This window comes from Protopterus annectens, chromosome 3.part1 (assembly GCF_019279795.1).
Source record: "Protopterus annectens isolate FY-2018-M chromosome 3.part1, PAN1.0, whole genome shotgun sequence".
Lineage (NCBI taxonomy): Eukaryota > Metazoa > Chordata > Ceratodontiformes > Protopteridae > Protopterus > Protopterus annectens.
Window position 1 is genome coordinate 1,638,983,831 of NC_056732.1, and position 25,426 is coordinate 1,639,009,256.

The window sequence follows — 25,426 nt, forward strand, 5'->3', positions numbered from 1 at the left end:
CTGCTCCAGATTAACGGCTTCCAGCACCGAAGACAACAACTTCCTCAAATTTCCCAAGATAAGCAAGCAGTCATCTACAAATACATGAAGTGGCCATTTTAGTCCCTCACTTCTAAGTGGAGTGCATTCCGTTGCTAAAGACTTCATGATCAGAATGACAAAGGACTCCTCTCTCTGGTATGTCCCATCTCAGACTGCCAGACATATCTCCATTAACAACTATTTTCAAACAGACACTCCTGTACAAAGCTTATCCATTAATAAACCCCTATCCCAGCCCATATCATCCATATCTCTAAAGTGATCATTCCATTTCACAGTATAGGATGCCTTCCATATATCAAAAAGAACCAGGCCACCATCTGATCTTTGATTCGTCCATATACAGTACATAAATTACTATGAGAAACCCATTTACTAGCTGCTGTATGACTAACAAATCCAGCTTAGCTTCCATTCCCCAACTGTTCAATTGCATTTACCCCTATGTTCAGTTGAGCGACCTTTGTATAAGTAACATTTTGTTGATCTTTATTATTATTTGACATTTGTTAACCAGTTTAGTCCGACGGGGCAAACCCAAGGAGAAAAGCTCAAAAAGATACATGCATGATATAAAATGACAGAGAGAGAGATTTAGTATTACAAAGTGTTATTCGAACTAAAAACATCCCTCAAAATGTACAGTCACAAAACAATAGGGGTTATTAAAAACTATATGTGACAGTGCACAGTGGTGTCATACTAATAGCAGCCTTACTGTGCCTAAGAAAAGGCAGCCCTTATCAAAATGGATTTTTGAGAAAGATTTTTTAGATTCTAAACTATTTTATCTAGTTTTTTTTGTATTTGTATCTATGATCTGTAATGTTTTTATTCTATGGTATATAATCATGTCTTTCAATGTATTTTTAGTTTCTATGTAATGGAGCTTTTCTGCCTGGGCCTCCATTGAAAAAGGGTCATCTGGCCTAGTCAGACTTTCCCAGCAAACAAATGTAAAATAAAATAAGTAAGATAAGCAGCCAATGAAAAGACAGCTGTTGAAAAACAGTCCGACTGGATATAGGGAGATGCTCTATTACCTTTTCAGATCTTGTCTTTTAGATCCATGCAGACACCTTAACATCTGTGATCCTGAGTCATAATGGAGGGAAATTTTGAATAACTTCTAGATTTTTCTTAGTATTTACAGATACTGATGTCTTACATAGTGATTCCTAAAGGTCCCCATCCTCAAACCCCTAATAAAACCAAACTTGTAGGCTCTCACCAAGCTCAAACCCCACCATCTTATAAAATCAGAAGGGCACCCATCCATCCCAACAGTTCTCCCGCCCTTCCAGGTGGTAGTTCACTGTCACTATTTCTAAGCTCCTAACTTTGTTACTTTGTTATACAATGTATCACTGTAATCATTCTCCTACTACTCATTGTCAACACCAGCTGCCTGTTCTAATGCTGCTGTACCACCCTTTTCCTCATACAAATTTTGGTAGTATCTCCTGGGTGTTTACACATTTCCTTTCATTGAAATATTTAATTGTCTTAATATCATAAACCACTTCTCTTAGCACCTGTACTTTGTTTTCTTTCAGCTTCCATACCAGTGTCCTATCTACTTCCTTTCAAATGTTCCACATTTCCCCTTATCTCCCCATGCCCACCTTAAAAGAGCCAAGAACTCATGCAGGTTGCCCTTTGGTAATTGTAAATCACCTTGGCTGCTTGTTTGCCTCTACCCTCCCACCAACTTGCTATTCCCCCAACTCATCCCTCAAAGAGCCAGCCTCAGTCTGACCTTGTTTCTTTCTCCTACCATATCATACCTTATCTCACCTCTCCAAGCTGCCTTAATTCCATTCAGTCCTGCTATTTTTGTTTCCTCACCTTTTCTCCAAGTCCTTCCAGCTGCTTCCTGTACTATATATTGAAAGCACTCAACCCGTGCTACCAGTATTCATTTCTGTGGGTTGCATCTCTGTTTCTTCATTCTAGAACCACAAATTCAGACATGTTTCATCATCATCATCCCCCTTTTTCCAGTTTTCTACATGAGGTCAGGAAATTGTGTTAACTGTCGCCATCTGTTTCACTTCAATGCCACATTCCTACCTTTTTCAGCACTCATACCTGACTATCACTCCTTACACAATCATCCAAATAGACATGTTTATGATCTAATATTTCTCTTTCATCTGTCTTCATACACAACACCTTCCCACCTGGTTCTTTGTCCACTATGAACCAATCCACCTAGTCTTTTTTGCCTCATTTGTAGAAAATTAAAAAATTTTTGGTCATGGTACTTTAACTACCTCACTGTCACAATGGCAGAATCATCCTCAGTCCTTTTTATCAAATCTTCCCTACAAGCACAAGAAACTCCATCTTTTGAAATAACCTGCCATGGCCAGGTAAGTCGTTACATTATTATCCTCTCCCACGATTACTCAGCTGCTACCTTTATGCTGTTTCCTTGTACACAGAAAAATGTAACTGAAAGTATTCCCCCATTGCAGCTGGGACCATTACTGCTGTCCAGTATGGTCATTATTCCTAAAACTTCATATTTCCCCACTGACTATCTGCTTTCACCGCTATTTCCTATCACGACTTACTTACTTGTCAAAAGTACTATTCCATAATTCCTTCCTCATCTCATATTCTATCCAATCAATGTCACTGCAAAAGGTATTCTTTATCATTCATACTGGTAATGACAGGCTTTTTATCCTTCATCTCCTTATAAGGCTGTGAGTCATGATATCATGAGTATTTGCTCTGCCTATCTTATTTCAGATTACCACCTTTACGATTTTGTAGCCTGACCTGCTTATCACCACCTGTGCAAAACTTTATCTTTCTCATGACTGCTTCTCCATCTCACTCATTCAATTGGTTTGACACTGACACTGGACTGACAGACCAAAGGTAAGTTGTTATAACTATAATTAACCATAAGGCTTGTTGGATAGACTTTTTTAACTTGTTGAATCACATTCCTACATCCACTTAGACTGAAGTACATTTATTGTTTCCAGAAAATTCTTTTAATGTTTTCAATTCTAATTACCTTGTCTATGTTGACCATGAGTCATTCTACAATTCCATTAGTCAATGGCCATAATGGAGTAATTCTTCTGAGATGAATGACTTAGTTACTATATCAGTTTGTTAAATATGCTGTTGATATATGATCTATTTCTAATCTAATGGACTTGGAAATGGCAAATATTGAAATTATTTTGCTTATTGCAGGTATAACATTATTTTCAAAGTTGGAAGGTATTAGTTTCACTACAGAATATCTAGGCTACTCATTAATCATAACTAGAATACAGTCATTGTTGCTAACTGGCCCATAGGGACATATGAATCAGTGCCAATATTTCTTTGCTTCCCTTCTAGCATTTATAAAATCTGAACTGATGCAATTATGTTTCTGACTGTATTTGCATGGCACACTGAATATTTGCTCAGCAAACTTGCTCTCATGCTGCCAGTTGTCACTATTAGGGAGAAGAGATTTTTCCCCTCACAAGTGTATTACTTTTAGGATCATAGGATCATAGGAAGTTACTAGGCTATTGTTTCCAGTTTTGGATGGGGTGGTTTCTGTTTGGAGTCAGGATGTTTTCCATGTGTCAGCATGGGTTTTCAGCTTGTGATCTTATTTCCTTCTGCAGCACAAAGACTTGCAATAAGTGAACTGGCCACTTACTAATTTATTTATGTATGTATTGTTTTTTGTTTACCAGGAAAGTCGGACTGGACATAAGTACCATTTTCAATGGAGGCCTGTGGAGAAAAGCTCCACATAAAATGCATATCTACAATGAACAAAGATAAAAATTAAATATTTTAAGCATTACTTTGCAGGTAGTATTGAGAATAATAGTAAAGACATTTATCATACGTTAGAAGATTTATTATTTACATAAGTCAAACACATTTTAACATATAATAGCTGGAGATACAAGAGCAATGGTAATGCACATCGGTTGAGTACATGTATACCAGCACTAATGAGGTATGATGTTACTAGAGCAGGAACACTAATGAGGTATGATGTTACTAGAGCAGGAACTGTAAATAGAGGAGGGGGACAGGTTTAAGGTGAAATAATCAAGAAAAACATAAGTGGAAACAGTTCTGATAATGGAAAGGTTGAGATAAAAGTAGATAGGTAAGATGACAAGGTGAGTAAGGAGGTATTAGTAGGAAAGGATTAAGGATTTAGGTTACTTAGATGAGAAGCGGGGATGAAAGAGTAAGAGACAGAGATAAGAATGGTGAAAGAGTCAGGCTGATTCTGATAGAGACTGGCAATGGGAAAAAAAACAGAAAGAAAAAAGGTGTGTTTAGCCTGATGGAACATGAGCATAACAAAGTTAGCTGTTTTGTGTTTGTGTGTGTGAGTGTGCACATGTGTGTGTGTGAGTGTGTGTGTGTGTGTGTGTGTGTGTGTGTGTGTGTGTGTGTGTGTGTGTGTGTGTGTGTGTGTGTGTGTGTGTGTGTGTGTGTGTGTGTGTGTGTGTGTGTGTGTGTGTGTGTGTGTATGTATGTGCATGTGTGTGTGTGTGTGTGTGTGTGTGTGTGTGTGTGTGTGTGTGTGTGTGTGTGTGTGTGTGTGTGTGCGCTATGACAGACTTGCATCCGCCTTCAATTATTTTCTCTGCCTTGTACTCACTGGCTGCAAAGCTTGGGATAAGTGGGTAAATTAAGAATAACTGAATCAATCAATCAATATTTGTTTCTGCTTTTGTTCTGCTCCTGCACCTGTCTTCTGTATGTTTTCTGCCTTGGACACTGCTGATTGTCCTAACTCTGCTTTTGCTTGCTGTTTTGAAATTTCTAATCAACTTACATTCCAGAGTAAGTCTTTCAATATGATACTCATTTCAGATAGCCCCTTCTGTCAGACCTTTACTGAGTGACTGTTTGGTATATTCTGTGTTTTGGTTTCTATCCCATTATGCGTAAAATTACATTTCCTTGGCAAAGATGTTAATTTTGTATAGTAAATGTCGTATACTTCATTAGTTACGCTTGTTTGCAGCCAGAAGTTTCTTGTTGCAGGGTTGTGCCAATATCAGTTTTTGACAATGTTTATTATATGTCATATGTTTTCTTTATTTTATTTTATTTTATTTATTTGTTAATGAGATAAGGCCACTAGATGAAAGTACAGGTCTCTGGGGTGAGCAAAGAATACTGTCTCATTAAATGACTTGGTCGTAGTCACACTGCAGGCAAATGGAAAACGAAGGACCCAGGATGTCAAGATGAAGTGTGTTATTAATGTATATCATTAGCCCAGGTAACCTACTGGTGGATGAAGATTGAACATTTGAGCTTCAATTGCCTGAGGCTCAAATTGTAGACAATCGGAGTTCTTCTATAGAAATCACTGTCAGCAAGCTGAGTCAGAAGTGATTCCCTTTTGGGGAGGAATTCCACCTTTTACAACTTGGTGCAAGTGTGGAGTTGTTGGAAGGGAGGAGGCTTGCCCCTTTCTCCCAGATTTGGTGAGGTGCAGGGAGGGTTGCCCCTGCAAAAAAACACTTTTAAAAAGTGTTTTGTGGCAGGATGTTTTCACTGAATGCAGTTTGGGGATTCTGATCTTCGGTGCATTTACTTTTGCCCACAAATAGTGAAGCCATTAGCCCTCTGCTCTAAATTGCTAGTCCGTATCAACTTTCATATGTTCATAGGTACATAGGTGTGTACTAGGCTAATGGCCCTGGGGCCTTTACAAGCATAGCCCATAGAAGTGCCCTGGCATTGTGCCACCCATCATTAGTTCCCAGTGCCTCTTTCAAGTACAGCCACTGGAGTGACCCCCTGAGTGAATTTTCTATTTCCCATCCACTCATCAAGATTTCGCTTGAAGAGGGCTAGTGAGGTGCTCTGCTTGACCGGTATGGAAAGTGTATTCCAGGGCATGGGTAGTCTCTGAGTTATGAACCTGTCCCTCCAGCATGTTCTGTTGATTGTGGTAATGAGGTTGAGGTCTCTGGAGCATGTGGTGTGGAGGGATTGGGATTTCTTTAGATGTAGAAATTCTAACAGAGCTGGGTCAGACATGTCTTTGTAAGTCAAGCAGAGATTGCCTCTTAGTAGACGATATGAGACAGAGAATAGCTGGAGTTTTTTGAGTCTGTCCATGTAGGACATGTGTTTAAGGCCTAGAATCCTCTTCATGAGGCACTTTTGTGGCCTCTCCAGCTGTTGCAGGTGTCTAGTGAGGTACATGCCAAATTGGGCATTATACTCTATGATGGTCTAATGAGGCAAGAGTAGAGAGAGATGATGACCTCTTTCTTCCTAGATGCAAAACATTTGGTAATGGGATGTAACAGATAGAGTGAGTTTCTGACCACAATGGCAATGTGGTGGTTGAAGGAGAGGTTGCTGTCAACCTGTGTCCCCAGATCTCTTATAACACCTTCAGTGTTCAGTGGGCTCCCATCGATGTGGTAATTAGTGGGAACTGAGTTTTTCCCAAAGGGGATGACGATGCATTTTTTGGCATTATGCTTAAGGCCATGGTTTCGATACCAGTCATTGGTCTCAGTGAGACCTTTCTGTAGGATGTCTGCATAACTTGAGGAGTTAATAATGGCTCCCAGCTTGCAGACATCTGCGCATTTGGTCAGCCAGAGTCGCTCTGTGTTGGCCTGGATTTCTGAGAAATAGATGCTAAACAGGAGAGGGCCCAGGACCGATCCCTGTGGAACTCCACTTGTGACTGGTCGGCAGTCTGACTTGGAGTCTGCTACTTTCACACTGTGGGTTCTGTCTGTGAGCCAATTTGCAACCCACCTAACAATATAGGGGTTGATGTCTAGTTTACTGAGTTTATCAATAATTCCTGAGTGAGCAATGGTATCAAAGGCCTTGGCCAGATCGAGGTAGGCTGTATGAATTGCCTTACCTTCATCCACCACTCTCGTAACTGACTCAAAGAAGTCAAGAAGGTTGAGCAAGCATGATCTACCTATCACAAAACCAAATTGCATGGGATCTAGAGTTTGGAGATTCCCTATATTCTTGTTAATTCGGTCCATGATGATGCGCTCCATAGTCTTACATATAGACTCATCAGGCTAATGGAGCCATAATTTCCATTGTCTGTAGTCGCTCCTCCTTTATGGAAAGGGATGACTGTAGCAGTGTGCCATTTGGTAGGGACAAAGCCTGAGGTGAGGCTGTGAGTGAACAGAGCACGCAGATGTGCTGCCAGTTCACTTTGTAATTCATGTAGAATATAGCCAGGGATATTGTTGGGTCCCAAGGAAGCTGTATTCTTCACCTTAAACAATGCAGCTTTAATCTGTGCTGCAGTAATGTTGGGTACCTGGCATTCTTCCAGTATTGAGACTGGTCCTTTAGAGGGGGAGAGCGGGGTAAAACTGGCACTGAATCTGTTGACCAGTATGTTGGCAATATCTGTTGGCACAGTATAGGAGGTACCATTGTGCAGTAACTCAGAGCAAATCTGGGTATTTCCATGGAGAGTCTTAATATAACTATATAAGGCTTTGTGGTTGTTTTTAGTGTCTGCCGCTATTCTGCCTTCATAGCTGGCTTTGGAGGTTTTGATGAGGGGATCTCAACTTTTTGTTGAGGCTGATAAGAGAGTTTTCCAGTCTTGGGATGTCACCTTTTACTGCAACAGTTTCTTCCTACTGTTGTAGAGTTCATTAATGACAGGGGTCCACTAGACTGGCTTGCTTTTTTTGGAGGAGAGCATCTTGGTTCTGTTGGGTATGGATAGTTCCATGCATTTATGTACATGTTCATATAGTGCATTGGTGTATGATTCGGCAGTCATGCATCTATTTTCCATTGGCATGGGTGCTGTGAAGTTAGCCACCTCTGATTTTAGCAGTCCAATGTCAGCTTTGGAGACGTTTTTCATGGTGGATACCTTTGCGGGGGGGTGTGGGTGAGATGTGGATTTCCATGGTGATTAGTTTGTGGTCGGATGTAACCAGGGAGGAATTAACTATTGATGTAGAGCAACGTTTGCCAATGTTAGTAATAACCAGGTCAAGGATGTTGCTTCCTCTAGTGGGCATAAGAATGAGCTGGTCCAGGGCATTGGAATTGATGAATTCCAGGAAGCGTTCATCCAGTACATTGGTGCATGAGTAGTTTTCCCATCTGATTGAGGGGTACTTGACATCACCTAGTATGAGAGTGTTGGGTTGGATCTTAATAGTTTCCAGAGTGCTTAGGAATGTGGAGTGAGAGTCTTGGGACATGTTTGGGGACCTATACCTGCATTGCCGTATTACCCAATGTTAGATGTACCTGGAGTATTTCAGATGCATTATGATGGGTTACTAGTCTGGAGGTGTGCATATCCTTTATGAATATGGAGACACCACTGGCTTTGGAGCTTCGGTCCATGTTCTGAGGCCAAAAGGTGTGGAATGAGTTATAGCCTGGTAGCATAGGGGTGCTGTTTGTTGCTTTAAACCAGGTCTCCGTTACAGCACAAATGTCGATGTTCTCCATTTTGAGGAGTGCTGTGAGTGAGTGCATCTTGAGATTTAGACTTCTAGCACTGAGCAGCATGACTGTCAGATTGCATTTATTTATAGCTGTTACGGTGGTAATTTGGTCTTTGGAACACCACCTAAAAAAGGCACTATAGGGTGGCAAGAGCCTTAGCTAGTACCTGGAATCCCAGGGGTGACAGATGCAGGCCATCTCTGGCAAAGCATCAAGATCTGTCAGTCATGTCATCCCAAGCAGACAGATACTGGATCTCCTGAGAATGACACCAGAAACTTAGCCAATTGTTGAAGTCAATCATTTTCTGTTTGTACTGTGGTATCATTCTGGGAGATGGTAGGATGCTGCTCAGGGCTAGGGCCATACTTGCCTGGGCCACATAATCCAAGAGCTCCACCATGTCTCTTTTCATGTAGTCCAGACAGGTGCATCTCAGGTCATTCACACCCACATGGACAATGACAGAGTCATAATTGTACTGCTTGTGAAGTGACCTGAGTGCATGTGTTATGTGTTGAATTCTGGCATCTGATAGACAGCTGACTGTTACCTTCTCCTTATTCAGCCCGGTAAGTGGGACATCAGTGTGCCTCACTATTGAGTCACCTATGATTATTGTATTGGGCAAGCTGTTTTGCCTTAGGGGCTTAGGTTGAGGGGCACACTGTGTAGGTGAGCTATGTGTCTTGTGGTTTGTTCTGTGTTGTGGTGGTCGAGTGCATTTCTGCCTTGGAGGTCTCTGCTGTTTGGGTAGATTTGAGAACCTCCACAAAGGTGGGTGTGTGGTTTATTTTTATGTGAGGGCTGTTATGGTGGATGTTCTGGAGGTCTATATGTTCCATGTGGTGTGGTGCAGGTGTTGACCTTCTCCTCTTGACCAGCTATTCCAGTCTTGGCTAGAGAGTGCATGGCTTCCAATTTGGAGATATAGGTGCATCTCTCACAAGTCTGAGTGTTGGGAGGTAAGAGGAGAGTCTTGTCTGTGTACATCAGGCATTTGCTACACTGCCTCAGAATGCCCAAGTTCACCCGGTTAATAGGAGAAAGCACAGGAAACTGACCTTTATACAAGCCAGGAGGGATGGTCATCATTACTAAGTACTGGAGGTGTTTCCTTATAGGACATCTAGTGGTGATAGCACTTATGTGTGCTACAATAATTGCTACAAAAAAAATGATGAAGTTCTGGTGAATATGGTTTACTATTGGCTTTTCAAATCCACTTCAGCCGACCTTTTAGACTGTTGACCCAAAATGCTGAATCTGCAATGCCAAAAAGTAAACCAAGGTTAAGATGGATATGTCAACAACCATGGTTCGATGTATTCGACATAGCAGGAGTTGACATCAGTCACCCATGCTATGCACATTAATGTACCATTACACTTGACAGTCAATGGTACGTTAATGCTACTGTTTTACAGGGGGGCTATGCCCCCTGCACCCCGCATATGGGGGGCACATCCCATGCATATTAAATATACCAACTCTGAGATTGCACTACAGTGAGGAAATGGGCTAATTCCCTGTTCCCCACTGAACCGCGATCTCCCAGTATGTTGAATTAGGAATGATATAGTGTAACATGTCAGTCAATCATTCAAAATCGAGCACTTTTGGTTTGATTCACTGCCGTTTTGAAAACAGTGATTCAACCAGGTGTCACTTGATACCCTGCACGTCAGAAATTTCAGTGTAAACCCTTTCATATAGAGATAAACAGCTTTCAATCTGTCTGTCATACTCTTGTGCTGTTTACACTTTCTGAATTTAGATACCCTAATGTACTGTAAACCTAGCCAATAACTAAGTCAGCATAAAAAGGCTGAATTTCCTGAATACCTGTAATGTGTTGTAGCATTTTATTTTCTTGGTTTCTGTACATTGCTAATCTGTCCTTAAAACTAAGTATTTTAACTGTCACTTATGTGGCTTACTTATTCTGGTTCTGTTCAATGACGTAGGCTATGCTATTTGTAGAAAATGTAAGCATAGGCACTTATCAGTTTGAGCCTGTATGTTAAATACTGATGCCTTTCTGCAATGAACTTCTCTCCTATAGAACATATAACAACTTTGTAAGAGCAAACTTTTTAAATATAAAATAGTAAAAGAAATAGGCACTTGGTGTAAAGACATTTTTTTTTATTAAAAATATTTCTCAGTTGTTCAGTCTCATTAGTTTTCACTTCTTGCCAGATTTTTTTGTGCTTGACAGTTATTTTCAGCCCAGGCAATATAGCTTTATTTTTTGGCAATGCATGTGGTAAAGGTACAACATACAGGTTTTGACAGCTACTTTAACAAACCCCTGTACCACCTTACTAATGCATCCTAGCCCTAAACCTGCCTCAAAGCCCATCCCTACATCTTAACATAGAAAAATCATTCCCATAACACTACCACAACACAAGACACTCAGGCATACACACAACACACAGCAACAGACATTCACAACACTAATGCTATCTCCTTTGCTAGTCCTTACTGTAACACTAACCTGAAAATACTTGCACAAACACTCCCACTACAGAATGCTAAAATGTTCAGTTTATCCAAAAGTTTTGGCATTAGAATCCTAGACCCCACTTTTAACTTATCCACATTCAGTCATTCTTCCCCTTTTTGACATCTGTAACAATCAATACATTTCTCCAGACATTCATGTCAATGAAGGACAGATTTGATAGAGTGAATGACACATATATGGATGTGTGTGTGTGTGTGTGTGTGTGTGTGTGTGTGTGTGTGTGTGTGTGTGTGTGTGTGTGTGTGTGTGTGTGTGTGTGTGTGTGTGTGTGTGTGTGTGTGTGCGTGTATGTGTTTTATGTATCTATATCTATATAGCTATATATATGTGTGCATGTGTGTGTGTATATCTATATATATATATATATATATATATATATATATATATATATATATATATAGGTCTACCTGGAAACACCAAAAGTCCTAAACGCTGATGACGAGAATACTGACACCGGAAGATCGACAATGGAGAATTTTGAAAGTTGAGAATCCCGACGCTGAGAACACTGACATGTTAAGGTAAGTGTGCGATAGATACAGATGTTAGGGTCAGGGTGTGGGTAAGGTAAGTGTGTGATAGTGACAGACGTTAGGGTAGGGTGCGGGTCAGGTAAGTATGCGATAGTGACGGACTTAAGGGTTAGGGATGGATTAAGTGAGTTAGGGTTAGGGTGCGGTAAGGTAAGTGTGCGATAGTGATGGACTTTAGGGTTAGGGTTTGGGTTAAGGTTAGTGCATAGATAGTTGTGTATGCAAGGTTTAGTGTAGGTTTGTAAGGTTTTTGGTGTGCTTGTGTTGTGTATGTGTTTTTCGAGAAAGGTATTTGTTTTGTTGATTGTCGGGATTGTGGTTTGTCGGGCATGTGAAGTTTCATGTTTTTGAACATTCGGTTTTGTCGTGTTGGTTATTTCATTAGCGGTGTTTTGGCATGTCGGTATTATCAGGTAGACCCATATATATATATATATATATATATATATATATATATATATATATATATATATATATATATATATATATATATATATATATATATAGATAGATAGATATAGATATATAGCTATATATATATATATATATATATATATATATAGAGAGAGAGAGAGAGAGAGATGCAATGTGTTTGGCTGATAGCATAAATGGGTTAGCTGCACTGATTGCACAGTTTATGTTAAGACTGAACTCAGTTACTCATGATTGGCTGTAATTCTCATGTAAAGTTTAGTAGAAGATTGTTTTTTTTTTTGACGTTGAATCTCTATGTGATGATGTTCAGTGGGTTTTTATTGCCTCTAGATTAGGGGTGCAGGGTGGAGTTTTGGTTTTCTTAATGGGAATTTCTTTTTAGGAAATGTTGCCAGTGCTATTCTCTTTTTGTGATAACACTGATTCCCATTTTAGGGAGCTTTCCCCCTTCTTTGAATTGTTGCAGTCACAGAGTTAGTATATTTAAGTCTGGTGAGCATGTCTCGTACTTAAGGAGTATAGAGTGGCTTGCCTTCTCTGCAAAATCTCTTTTATATGGGATATTTGTATTTTTGCTGTTATGTGATTTCATTCTTTTTGACAATATTTGTAGTTTTGTTTATTTGTATTTTTTATGTTTACTGATAGAATCATATTATTTATTTCTTCAGATAGCTAGTCCGTAATTTTCTACCTGTTGACTATGTAGGTGGGTTGTTCCACTGACCCTTTTCAGCTAAGACCCAAGCTCACAGAGTGGTTAATACTACATAATTCAAGAGTGCAAGATAAGATCATAAAATAGAATATTGCAGTGAACATTTGGGCAGAAATACTAATTCATTGCAGATATACAACTGAATTTGAGCAAAGAAAGTTACATAAGGTTGCATAGCAGTGCAGACATGCCAAATTGGTGTGCAAAACAGTTGAGCACAGGAATATAATAGTGAGGTTGTGGAAGAAACTATGCAGAATTTATATACAAAATCTATATTCATCATAATACTGACATTTTCTTTGAGGAGTGTTTAATTACCAATGATTTGTTAAAGGAAATTCCTTCTAGAAGTTCCTTAGCCATTGTCTATAACTGCATGTGGATTTCTTAGTAAGGTGTTTATATAGTGAGTTTTTTTAACTCCTGTAAAGTATCTGGTGTTTTAATATATTTGGAGGAATGGTTCTAGGTCACTAAGCCAAGACATGAAAATGTTTTTCTCCTATTGTGATTTTGAATCGTGTCCTGGTAAGTATAATATCATTCTCCTGGCCATATCTTAAGGGATAAGGCTGTTCTCTGATGTGCAGCTTGGATCCTAAAAGTAAGCAGCATTTTAAGTATTTTGAAGAGGATGCAACTAAAAACATAAAGAAAACATGGTGGTCATTCGCTAGAAGCCAGTGCAGTCTATTAATGAGGACAGAACAGTGTGTGTGGACATCTGCTAGTAATGCAGCTCTGGAGGTCTTATTTTCATGTTATACTGTTAGTGTAAATTAATTTCTTTGGACTGATCAAAAGTTTGTCAGAAATTTGACAAAAATTGTCTTGTGCTTGTAATTCAGTACGTGATTTGTTAACTTCCAGAACCAAAATGTCATCCACTTATAATGCTAGTTTAAGTGTAAGTAGGTTCAATTGTTAAGTCATTGATGAAGAGTGAGACGTATGTGGGGCCTTCGCAGAGCTTTGTGGGATGCCAAGTGTGAATAAGACCAATATGTGAGTACTGCTTGCTGCAATGGACTTGGAAAATTTATCTCCAAAACCATTGGATTGGATTGTTCCCCCAAATTATGCCTTTTGAGTTTGAGTAATAAAAGATTATGGTTAACAGATTGAAAGGTTTGTATTGTATCAACAAATACTCCTGCTGGAATTAGGCTGTCATTGATATTAGACTATAGATTATATTATATTTGTTTTAGTTGGTAGAGCTGTTGTGATGCTACAAGTATTGCAGAAACTATGATGATAGATTGTTAGGAGGCCATAGCTGTTAGTGTGTTTAAAAAGCTGATTAAATAGAAGTTTTTCAAAATCTTTTGCAATTGGATATGTATTTGAGATGTGATGATAGTCTCTGTAATCACTGGGAGCGGGTACCTAATGAGGGAGCTCATGAAAGTATTTGTGAAGGCTGGTGGAAAAATACCTAAAATAAAGGGAAAGTTAAAGATGAAGGTTAGAAGTTTGGCTATGTAGTCTGCTGCATTAATGAAGAAGGTGGAATGAAGGGCACTGAATTTGGCTGATGATGAATTTCAGTTTTTAAGAAGTTGTTTTGATTGGGTTTGCGGAGACATCTGTAAAGTAGACTGTGGCTACATATTCTGCTATCAGGTTGTACCAAAGAATGTTGTTGCTACTTAATTCTTGGATATTAAAGCTAGAAGAGGGAAAGTGATTAGCTGTACCTTCAGTAGAAGATGTCAGGAACAAGTTGTACCCTTTGTCAAACTGAATAATTGTGACCTTTATGGAAGTTAATGTAGAGGAGTTTGTAGTTTGCCTTTCACTTTTTTTAATTTCACTCCAGAAATGCTTTTGTGTGTTTGCAAAGAATATTTGCTGTTCTTGTAGATACTGTTCTGGTTGTTTTTCTGGCAGATTATTTGCAAAAATTGGCAACTTTTATCTGACAACCCCTTACTGCTGGAAAAACTTGGTCCATCCCCTACTGTTATCTACAGAAGGGGTAATAACCTTAAAGAGTTATTACAAAGGAACAGTGCTGGTAGTTCTCTCTCTAGATTGAAAGGTACATTCACTTGTGGAGCTTGTAACTGGTGTCATTTATTAAGAACAGGTAGCACTTTTACCATCAGAAATAGAAAGTATTCTATCTATCATCACATTAACTGTGACACCAAGTCTATTGTTTATGTCGCCTTATGCGACTGCTGTCAAGCCTTTTATGTTGGTAAGACTTATCGTAAATTTAAAGAACGTATTTATCAACGTAATTATTCTATCAGGAACAGCAAAAGGGACAATGTGTTAGCAAAACACATAATGAGCGCACCGGGTCATAGCTTCCATTTCATGGCTATTGACCATGTCCCATTTAACATCAGGGGAGGACCTACCTCTCTACTTCTGGAGAACAGAGAATTGGAATGGCAGCTTAAATTGAATGCTTTTTTCCTCCCCTGGTCTTAATGAAAGCTGCAACATTGCTTGTGTTTTAAAACTTAAAAGTTATTTGAGATAACCATTTAGAGTATTTCATGTTTACATTTATTATTATTATTATTATTATTATTTTCATTTTATTTCATTCAGTAATATAAATTTTTTTTTAACATTTTAAAGTTTATGGAATAATAACATTTTCTGGACAAATATACTGTTGGTTTCATGAGTTCCTTATAGTTGCCACATACTATATACAACATATTTGCTTTAGTGGAACTGTACTGTTTAGCAATTGTTTTGACTAGAGTTTTTATAACTACATTAATTATTTGCTGGTGTTTGTTGATGTATCACTTCTCCTTTAAATGATTTCCCTCGCCTAATTGTTGGTGATGTCATTATGACAAATAGCTTTTAAACAATTTTTAAATTTTGGCGCGTTTTATACTGTTTGCTCTGAGGAAGCAGCTGAAGTTTCAGCAGCGAAAACGTATTTGGAATAATAAAATTTGCGTTCAGCTATTTTTAAGTCTCTTGGTGTGTTTGTGGGCTAAGGATCCAGTTTTGCTGTTCTCTGCAGAAACTATGATGATAGATTGTTAGGAGGCCATAGCTGTTAGTGTGTTTAAAAAGCTGATTAAATAGACGTTTTTCAAAATCTTTTGCAATTGGATATATATTTGAGATGTGATGATAGTCTCTGTAATCACTGGCAGCGGGTACCTAATGAGGGAGCTCATGAAAGTATTTGTGAAGGCTGGTGGAAAATACCTAAAATAAAGGGAAAGTTAAAGTTGAAGGTTAAAAGTTTGGCTATGTAGTCTGCTGCATTAATGAAGAAGGTGGAATGAAGGGCACTGAATTTGGCTGATGATGAATTTCAGTTTTTAAGAAGTTGTTTTGATTGGGTTTGCGGAGACATCTGTAAAGTAGACTGTGGCTACATATTCTGCTATCAGGTTGTACCAAAGAATGTTGTTGCTACTTAATTCTTGGATATTAAAGCTAGAAGAGGGAAAGTGATTAGCTGTACCTTCAGTAGAAGATGTCAGGAACAAGCTATACCCTTTATCAAACTGAATAATTGTGACCTTTATGGACGTTAATGTAGAGGAGTTTGTAGTTTGCCTTTCACTTTTTTTAATTTCACTCCAGAAATGCTTTTGTGTGTTTGCAAAGAATATTTGCTGTTCTTGTAGATACTGTTCTGGTTGTTTTTCTGTCAGTAATTTAATTTGGATGTGATTGGCTATTTGCTTGGATTTTGTTTCCATGATTTCCAGGTATGGTCTCTTTCCTTCATCCTTTCATCATAGTTAAGAGCTCAATATTAAGCCAAGAGCATGACAGCCCTCTAAGTCTATGTCACCTTATTGGGAAGAGGGAGTCTTGACTCCTTAAGAGTGTATAGTTGAAGTACACTAGGGTGGTGGTTCAGTCTAGAATATCATAAAGATCAGTTCAGTTGATAGACACAAACAGAGTATTCAGATCTCTGCATTCTTGGTAAGGAAAGTATCAACCCATGATAATCAGAAGTGACATTTTTTTGAGTTTTCAATGATAACGTTGACATTGGAAGAAAATGCTTGTTAAAGTAGTTTGGTAAAAATGTCATGCTGGTACATGTGTCTTTAATATTAGTAATCATGAGGTTAAGTGTATAGCCCTTATGTGTTTGAGTCCTGGCCATGACAGGGAGTTTTTTCTAGCTGTTCAAGGCTAAATTGTGGCAGCATTCAGTTTAATTGTTTACCATCAGATTTAATTACATTTAAGTTGAAGTCTCCCGATACGATTGCATTTTTAAGGACGCTCATTGGAAAGATGTCAAGGAAATTCTGCTGTGTTATTGTAATTAAGGAAGGAAGGAAATATATACACATAGATAGATAGATAGATAGATAGATAGATAGATAGATAGATAGATAGATAGATAGGTAGATAGAAATATACAGAGAGAGAGTGTGTCTGTGAAAGAGACAGAGATCAAGGGAGGAGGTTTGTTTAACTAGAAGGATGTCTCCACCTCCAGTGTGAGAGCCTGGTAATTGTTCTGAAATTAAAATATAATTTGACTGTATAACTTTTGCTCTTCAGCCTTCATTCAAGTTTCTGAAATGGCTTCAACAAGGGTGTGGTTATGTGTCTAGCCAAGCTTCAGTTGTTATACATTTGTTCTTGATGCTGCATGGATTAAGTAAGGCTATTTCAAGGTATTTTATTCTTTCTGGAATATTTATGGGAGTGTTGGGTAGGGAAGACTTCTCCAGGGGTCTATTACATAAACATTGTCTGCTTTGAGGAGTTTAAGTGAAAATGCAGATAAATGTGGACTCTGACAGACATTTAAAACAGCTATTATAAACAGGTATACTCCTGACAGAGCAAAGGTTAAATAAACAATCTGATTGGAATAGTAGTTTAATCTGGGTATAAAAAATAATGAACTAGTCAGCCTGAAAGTGACTTGACACATGTAAATATTTATATGCAGACTTAAAAGAAAGTGAATAAACTAAATTTCTTAATAAAAATTGCTATATTAATGCACAACATGCTATACTGCCAGATATCAGGGATATGCAATTTAATAACTATGGTTAAGCCATGTCAAAGTAATAGTTATGAGATATGAGACCTTAGGATTGTTTGCTCTGCTGCATACTATTCATGGAACTCCTACTGATGGCGGTCCAGAGTAAATTATCCCAGTCACGTTCAACCTACGATGACCAACTTCAATACTTGTAACTTCTTTTGCTAGTGGGAGGAAGGCTAACAACACTAGCTGGTTTATTGTTTTAATCATGACTCCACTCATCACTGACTATTGCTGGACATAGTAAGCTAGCCAAAGTGGTACACATATCCAAAATACATGTCTGATCATTTATATTCAACCCACAATTGTGGTACTGGACTTTCCTAGTTCAGTTGTGCATTTACCCTATAAATAAACCATTGCAATTTAGTGCTTAATAAATGGGTCCTTATCTCTTTGAGGATGATCCTCTGATTGAGGATAAAGAACAAACAGCAATGAATTGGGTGATGATTAACGTCACATTTTGTCATACTATAAAACCTCACATGACCTGCAAATATGGATGCCATAGTTTTCGTTCAGGTTATAAGATATGCTTCTCCAAAAGATTAGAAAATATGTCTTTTCTTCATCTGTAGCTCCTATCCTTTAGTTGTAAGTACTGCTCTAGATACATTTTGACCATAATTTGACTATACTCATGTGGCACATCTGGTTTGCCTGTCTTATGGAGACTTACAGAGACTTATGGAGAGTCGTAGAGACTTATGGAGATTTATGGAGACTTGTGTAGACTTCTGGAGACTTAAGGATTGCTACTGAACAGTACCACTGACATTTAAGACTCCCTGCATTAAGATATTAGTACAGTCACTCTGTGTTTTGGCTAAACAATGTAATACTTTCCGCAGAAGAACCAACATCTGTATGGTTGTGAACCTCTGATAAGATTTACTCTTGCTGGGCTGTGATGTTCTAGACATGGCCAGTAATAGATTTCTGTATTATTATTATTGCTGTACAGCTGTGAAATTCAACACATTCTGTTGTTTTGCCTCATGTAGAATAGCAGTGGCTTACTGCTGTATTGAAGTACAAAACAGGTGGTGGTCTGCTGCTGTTAGCACAAAATAACCTATTCCTCCAGCTAATAAAAATATATTATACTGTAGTGAGGAAATGACAAGTGCTAACTGGTTAACATTCCAGCTTCTCTTATATAATCATACTAAGCTAACTAGTACTGTGACTTACATTCCACCACCATCTTAACCAAAACGTGCAAACTTGGAATTAGGCAACACTGGACAACACAGTTAATACTGTCCACTTAGACAAATCCCCTTATAAATCTGAAGCATCAGACATAATGTGAGGATGAGAATAACAACAAAGAGGTAGTTATTCCACTGCTTTACATCATTAGCAAAATTATTATAAAAAATTAAAGCCTGAGAATACAAATCAATCTCAGTTTAAAAACCATAATACAGCAATAATTATTTCAGTACTTTGCATACTTGGCAAAATTCCCTCATTGATACTGAAACTGGAGACAGCATGCACTACATGCAAAAATGACAGCACAGTGATAACTAAATTTTACATATTTAGCAAACCCTTATTATTATTTATTTGTTTATCCTTAGTTGACAGGGTCAGTCCCACTAGGTTAATGACCTCTTTTCATGGGAGACCTGAGGTGGTGTTTATATTACTGGGGGAAATTTGGCCATGGCATCGGGGAACATCCCCTACTTTTGGGCATAGAGGGATGAAATTGAAGGTGGCACATCCAGTTTCTGTCTCCGTTCCAGTTGCGAAGATAGTCCAGAGAGACAACAGAGCCATAGAGGATGTAACCCAGTGCTCTGATAGTGCTAATGTTGTTATTGTTTCTGAAAAAAGTATGGAGTTGGCAGAATCTTTGCCAAATGGAGAAGTAAATGTTGTGATGGTGGAGAACAAGTCTGTATTGGAAGAGAAGAGGAGGGGGGAGCAGGTCGATGTACAGGAGGAGGTAAGACCCGACTCAGAAGAATTATTTCAAAAGATGTTATTCAAGGGTGAAACAGAGCAACAGAATGGATGTATTATTACAACCGTTCAATCCAGAGGTTGTGGGATGATTATTTGGAGCAGATGATTAACCAAAGTGAGCCAGAAAGTAATGCAGCAGCATTGTGGAGTGACATTATGGAGAACATAGAAGAAGAAGAGGGGAGAAAACATGACTCCTAGTGAGAAGACATATACGCAAACCATTAAAGAAGAGGAAGAAAGGAAGAAAGAAAAGAAGGATATGAAGAGAAGGTTTACCATTCGAATAAGCAGTAAAAAGGAGAAAGGCCTAGACAGGTATGAAGTGTGGGACTCCTTCAGTGCACCTTTAGGCTGAAATGCAAAGGAGGTAAGAGCATTTGTTCTTATTAACAATGAGACTTTTTGTGACTTATTATTTGAGAATGGACAGTTTATGGAGAATGTCACAGGAAAATATGAACAAAAAAAGAATGCATATCCTTAGTCTGAATGCATTATTCAACCTCTTTTTAGACTGACAGAAAAAGAATATTGGTTCAGTTTAGAACTGAGGTTGAACCTATAGATTTAAAAAAATAATTTATTGACTATTTGCAAGGAGGTATTGGACACGATGAAAGAGAACTTTGGACTGGAGGATGGGCATATGGAATAATATTAAAAATGGAAAATGACAATGTGATACAGATACCAAGTATTATTAATGTCCATGGTAATAAGGGTTTTGTGAGATACAGAGGGCAACTAGAGACGTGTTATTTTTCTGGAAAAGATGATCATTTAATTAATGAATCTGATAAGAAAAATGGTATTGGTGTGGGACATAATGCAAAAAAAGTGTGATTTAAAATGCAAGAAATGTGTCCGTACTGGACGCTCATGGTTAGAATGTGAAATAGACATACAAGAAGGTAAAAATGAAGTTATACAGGAGAAAGAGATAGAAGAAATGGTGACACAAGAACAAGTACAGTAAAACGAAATGAATGTAACCAGTAACATCTGTAGAATGACCAAATATGGGCGAGGAAATGCTTTCACTGTAAGTGGATCCAAGTGGGTGGGTTTTGGATAAAAAACAAGATGTTCGGCTTAGAGGAAAATATGATTGTAACAACAAAGGTGTGGTTTATGCTACTCTTTGTCAGGTATGTCCATCATTTTTGGAAAAACTGACCGTGTCTTAAAAGAAAGGATGTATGAACATCGTGAAAGAAAAGGTAAAATAACAAACGCCCTGGCTAAACATGTAAGAGAATTTTATGACCATTATTTTTATTTTGTGGTTGTCGAGCAGATCTACCAAGGGGCTAGAGGAGGCCCGTGGAACTTATTTCTAGAAAGAAGGGAAGTATTTTGACAGCTGGTGTTCCAAGCTGATATTTGGCCAAGCATTAATGAATGTATTTCCATTTCCAGTCTGTTAAAATGAAAGGCTTTAAGAAGATAATGAAAGTCTGCCTTTAAGGGGGTGCTGGCTCAATTTTGACACTTTGGCTGGTGAGGAGTGATGTCTTACATACATTCTTGGCCCTACTTTCTTCGATTTAACTGAGAAAGTTTTATGGTGAAACAAATTAAAAGCACTTACGTATTTTAAACAATTTTTATTAGAAAGGTTTCTAATGGTTCTATGTACTACAAAGCATTCTGGGAAATTTGCATCTTGTTGTTCTGAACAGACCAGACATTGTAAGCCACTGAGCTTTTGTGGATTTTACTTCAGTTTGTGGTTTTGTTGCTTTTTTTAGCTTGGGATCCAGTACCTGTCAGCCTGGGATGACATGATCGATAGACCTCGATGCTGTGCCAGAGATGGTCTTCATCTGTTACCTCTCAGATTTCGGTTACTGGCTAAGACTCTTGCCGCCCCCACTATGCATTTTTAGGCATTGCCACAAGGACAAAACTCCCAACATAATAAGACCATCTAAAACCAAACTAAAGGTTATGCTGCTCAATGCTAGGAGTCTAAATCTGAAACTGCACTCACTCGAAGCAGTCCTTACTCTGGAAGATGCTGACATCTGTGCAGTCATGGTGACCTGGTTTAAGGCTGCAGAAAGCATCCCAACATTGCTGGGTTACAAATCTTTCCATCCATTCGGACCTCAAACTGATGGTTTGAGAACTAAGGGAGGTGGTGTATCAATAGTCATAAAAGAAAAATACACCTCAAAATTGGTTAAACAGAGTGACTCCCATGTATTACTCATAATGAAAGTAACTATTGGTAGGATCCCTCTTCAAATTATTGCCAGCTATAGGACTCCCTCCATGAACCAGGACACCCACTCAGCCTACCTGGATCTACTTGAGTCAATCAAGATACAACTGAACATCCTGTTTTGGGGAGACTTTAATTACCCATCCATTGAATGGGTTAATTAAATATGTGTACTAACAGGGTCTATATTATTTGAACAAAAGTTCAAAATATCGATCACTGTAAACAGCAAAAATGCCGGACATTGATGTGTATTTTGTGAGATCACAGTACAGTAAAGATCGGGAAATTTGACTTTCTTCACTGTAGTGTGATCTCAGAGTTGGTACTTATAATTAGTGGGGGGTGTGGGGGACACAGCCCCCCACAATACAGGATTCGATGTCTGGCATTTTCACTGTTTACAACAATCGATATTTTGAACTTTCGTTTAAATGATATAGATCCATAAATACTCTCACCCAAAGACTCCTGGACTTCATTAACTCCAATGCCCTGGACAAGCTGGTTGACACCTCCACAAGAGGGTCAAACATTCTGGATCTTGTGCTCAGCAACATGGGGGATCGTTGTACCACCCCAAGTGTGCTGCCTTCCCTGCAGAGGTCTAACAACACATCAGTTTTGTTGGACGTAACAATAACACCAGACCCCCTAGCAGCAACTAGACTGAAAAACTTCACCAAGGCCAATTATGACCTCTTACATGATGACATAAACAGCTTCATATCCCTCCCCCACTGATGGAGAGGTTACGTATGCTGGGATATACACTAATGCTTTATACGGACATTTACACAATTATATTAACTCTATTGTACCTGATAGGCCAAAGAAAGATCCTCAAGGAAGAACAAACCCACCTGGTGGACATCAGTCATTAACAAGCTATACAATATGAGGAAGAAATTGTGGTCTAAGAGTAGGAAGGTACTGTCACAAACCTGGAAGCACTATCTCCTTAACTTAAATAGGCAAATAAAAAATCTTGCAAAGTCCTCTAAAGCTACTTATGAATCCAAATTTGCATCCCTAGATAAAGAAAACCATAAGGTGTTCTTTATCTACATCTAAAACCTCAAAGGAAAAACCCAGATTTGGGAAAAGCTTGTAGTTATAGGCACTGCATATACAGAACCAGTGGATATAGCCAATCTGCTTGCTGACAGGTTCAGTGAAAACTTCATTCCCTTGTCCTCACCACATATAACACAAAGCATCCCTACCCCCTGTCCCCCACTTAGTATTTCCAAGGAACAAGTCTTAAACACCCTTTCTAAAACTAAAAGCACAGCCTCAATGGGACCAGACAACATCACAGGCTGCATACTCAATGGATTAAAACATCCCTCCAAGAACTACAACCCTGGTGTCTCAGTGCTTTTTCCAGACATATATCACCTATACTACAGAAAGTAATCTCAAATGTTGTGTGATATGCAATGCACATCAATCTGCTAACATGCAGCACTACAACTACTGACCCATAAGCTAAAAAGCCTTATCTGCAAAACTATTGACGGAATCAGCATGGACCTTATGCACAGGGACATAGGTGTTCTTCAACATGCTTGACCTGACCCACTCTGTTTTTGTTATTGAACCTTTGGGATTGTTTTAATGCTATACTAATAATGACCATCTAACTAATCTCAATAAAGGTACTTGTGTTTTTACAGCTCTTGTCTCCCACATGGGCTGCTGATATCATCTACTATAAGCTGACCAGCACTCTTGTAAAAGCCAGACTTGTGCTGTGACACTTGCATAAAGTACCATGTTCTGTAGTCTATGTACCTAGATAGGTAGGGGATCTGTTTTCACTGCAGTCAACTTGGTGTGTTTGTGTATGTGTGTGTCTACAGTTACGGCTCCAATGCCATGATTTGCCAGTATTTTGATACTTGTACATGTCTACACATGCATTTTATGCAGGTCTCCCAACCTCTTGTCTGCCACATGGCCTGTTGATGTCATCTACTATAAGTTGACCAGCACTCTTGTAAAACTCAGACTTGTGGGTAAAGTACTGTGTTCTGTAGTCTGTGTACTTACATAAGAAGGGGTTCTGTTCTCACTGCAGTCAACTTGGTGTGTGTGTGTGTGTGTGTGTGTGTGTGTGTGTGTGTGTGTGTGTGTGTGTGTGTGTGTGTGTGTATGTGTGTGTGTGTTTACACAGAAGAGCAGACATGTGTATCCTACAGTTACTGCAGCAATGCCATGGATTGGCAGCATTTTGATACTTGCACATGCCTACACATCCATTTCATGTAGGTCTTCCAACCTCTTGTCTCCCACATGACCCACTGATGCCATCTACTACACATTGACCTGCACTCTTCTAAGTACCATACTTGTGCTGTGGTGCTTGCATATAGTACTGTGTTCTATAGTGTGTGTGTGTGTGTGTGTGTGTGTGTGTGTGTGTGTGTGTGTGTGTGTGTGTGTATTTGTGTGTTTCTATGCACTCTTGCTTGACATTACAGAGAGCATTTTCCACTGCATGTGGGGCACTGTTATTATCATATTGTCCTTAACAGATGCTACTGATGTCATCAAATATAAAGTGTTGTCTGAGACACTCCAAGTTGGACTTGTGCCATGGATTTTGTGTGAAGTACTGAGTTCTGTACTTTGTGTGCTTAGATAAGTAGGGGTTCTGTTCTCACTGCCACCAACTGTGTGTGTGTGTCTGTGTGTGCATGTGTGTGCGTGTGTGTGTGTGTGTGTGTGTGTGTGTGTGTGTGTGTGTGTGTGTGTGTGTGTGTGTGTGTGTGTGTATGTGTGTGTTTCTATGCACTCTTGCTTGACATTACAGAGAGCATTTTGCACCAGCATGTGTGACACTGTTATTAACATACTGTCTTCAACAGATGCTGCTGATGTTGTCAGCTATAAAGTGTTGTCTGAGACACTCCCAGTTGTACTTGTACAGTGGTGCTTGCATAACATCCTGAGTTCTGTACTGTGTGTACTTAGATAGGTAGGGGTTCAATTCTCGCTGCAGTCAGCTGGATGTATGCGTGTGCATATGTGCTCTTGCTTACAATTGCAGAGATCATTTTATACCAGCATGTAGGACACGGTTATTAGTAAATTCTCCTCAACAGACACTGCTGATGTAATCAGCTATATCAGATTTGTGGATATATAGTACTCCCACCAGAGCAGGGTCAGAGACTGGCCTGGAGACCAGGCAGATGTTACCTCATCCTTTGAGAGACAGATTACAGTGACATGGCCTTTAATCTATATTCATAGATCATGGTGTGGTTTGTATGCCCTGTGTTTTCTTGATGAGAAAGGCTGTGGAGTCTCCAGCTGCTGCATGAGGCTGGTGAGGTACATGCAAAAGAGAGCATTATACCCTATTTGTGTTCTGATGAGGTTTGAGTACAGTGCTGTCCTACAATCCTGAGATCTGAATATGAAGGCATGA